Source organism: Triticum aestivum, chromosome 2D, assembly GCF_018294505.1.
Source record: "Triticum aestivum cultivar Chinese Spring chromosome 2D, IWGSC CS RefSeq v2.1, whole genome shotgun sequence".
In the NCBI taxonomy this organism is placed as follows: Eukaryota; Viridiplantae; Streptophyta; class Magnoliopsida; order Poales; family Poaceae; genus Triticum; species Triticum aestivum.
This window is the reverse complement of record NC_057799.1, coordinates 332,198,885-332,201,312: the sequence shown is the minus strand read 5'-3', so window position 1 is coordinate 332,201,312 and position 2,428 is coordinate 332,198,885.

Sequence of the window (2,428 nt, the reverse complement as noted above, 5' to 3'; positions counted from 1 at the left end):
TAGATACGTTCAATACGCATTAGCCCCCAAGTGCCAAGTGTCTTTGCTTGGAAAGCGCTTGGGACTTATAGAATGACTGTTAATAACCCGGAAATATATGCAGGCTGTTGGCAAGAAATTAGAGTCGGATCTTGCGGATCTCAAGAGCCGGCTAAAGACTCAAGAGATGGAGACCCGGAAGGCAAACGCCAAGTTTGTCTCCAGCATCGCCGCTCAAGAGAAGCTGAAGACCGAATTTGATGCTGAGCGGAAGGCCTGGGCTGAGGAGAAAGCCGCACTGGTAACCCGGGCGGAACAGGCGGAGAAGGCGCTCTCTGAAAAAACCGCCGAGCTCTCCAGCCTAAAGCGCCAAGTGTCCCAAATGGTAGCCGCCATCTTCGGTAAGTCGCCTCACCGGTTTTCATCCATGTTAGAATGTTTACATTTCCTGTTTCATCCTTGTCACCGGGTCATCTGATGTTGTTAACCAGGTTCCAGAAGCGCCAACCTGAACCAGAGCGTGGTCACCAGGTTAAAGGCCGTGTACACCCTGGTGGAACAGCTCTACACCTGGTCACAGCGGGCCTTAGCTGTGGTGGCCCTATCCAATGAGGTGCCAACTCATCTGGCCGAAGTCCTGCGCCGGCTCGCAGTTCTGCCGCAGCGGATCCAGGAGCTATGACGAGCATCCGCGAGAGCCAGAGCAATCGCCGCGCTGAGCCAGGCCAAAGCATTCTTACCGGAGCTAGAACCGGCAGACATCGCCCTGGGTTACCCAAGCCTGAAGGAAGACGGCTCAGCCTTCGACCAGAAGGACTTCGCGGCATGCGTGAAGGCTGTACGCCCGGTGGCCACCATCATCGGGAATGATACCGACTTAACCAAGTATCAGCCGGGGTACAACGCGGAGAATCAGAGGATTCCAACCCCTCGCTATGAAGCTCTCAATCTGATTCCTCCGGCTCGTCAGCACACCTTCGCCCCGGAGATTGACCCGGCCGGGTTAATTGACGAAGAAGCCCAGTTCGAAGCTCTCAGCGGCATCAACTGGAAGTCGTCAACCTTCGAGGTCTTGGGATCAGCCGGAGCAGAAGACAGGAACGAGCCGGGGACTTCAACTCAGCAGGCATCATAAAGCGGCTGGCGGTTCACCGAACAACGCTCCATCCTTGAGACTTGATGAATTTTGTAATAGAATAGGTGCAACAATTTATCTCTGCCGTGCCATCGTGCATGTAATGAATGCTGAAATCCCTTGAATTATCCTTTTAGTGTTCCTCCGGGTCATAATTATCCCTTTGTCCTTCTCAACCTTAAAAGGTGCCTTTAAGTATCTGCATAGAAAGGCAAATCACAAGTCTCAAGGCGGCTTACCACCCTGAGAAGCAGGTGTTTGAGATGGATAACCCGGAATATGAATCAAAAAGGACTGGTCCTTAGTTATACTCTGAACATAGCCGTGATAACACACTTAACGGCCTGTAAGCATACTTCCGGATTAAATAACCCGGGTAGCACGGTTGGTATCTTAACTCTAATTGACTTGCCTTGATGACATCCATGATGTTCAATTAACAAGATAAACCCAAAATTAAGCCGGCAGGTGAAACCCGGCCATGCACACTTTGTCATAATCAGAGTAAACTTGTGATAAATCAGAACTTAGGGGCTTCCAGTTCGAATACGACCAGAGACCCGGCCCAAAAGGGGTTAAGCCAAGATTCGGATACGATCATATAGCCCCCAGTGGGTGTGGCGATGCCAATCAAGAGGGTACCGACAGCTATGTTCTCTTGGGTTCGAATACGACCCATGTTTGAACAGGAAGCCCCCAAGTGATTCTTAAAATTGTTTAACGACGCTGATTCGAATACGATCCACGTCGGTTCTCAGAGGGGTTAAATTGTGATTCAAATATGATCAAAGTTAACTTCCCAACGAGCTCGGCACTTTGCCAATCAAGTGGGTATCGACAGCTATGTTCTCTTTGGTTCGAATACGACCCATGTTTGAACAGGAAGCCCCCAAGTGACCTTACTGCTTACGGCTAGACTCAATACGATCATAAGCCGGATCCTCCTTTAAATCAGCATGTAAAAATAACACACGCATAATTGGAGGAGAAAAAAGGACAGAGGTCCTGCTTTATTGCTTATCATAATATATACATGTCTGAGATAAATATGTACACCACGAGAGCCGGCAGCTCAAGTGTAGTAAGGCCGAAGCTGAGCTATATTCCACGGCCGACGGGTCTCCTCCTCAGATTTACGCGAATCTTTATGTTCCCGAATATCAATGAGGTAATATGACCCGTTGTGCAAGTTCTTACTGACCACAAAGGGCCCTTCCCAAGGTGGGGATAACTTGTGTGCATCTGTTTGATCCTGGATGAGCCGGAGCACAAGGTCGCCTTCCTGGAAGACCCGGGATTTGACCCGGCGGCTAT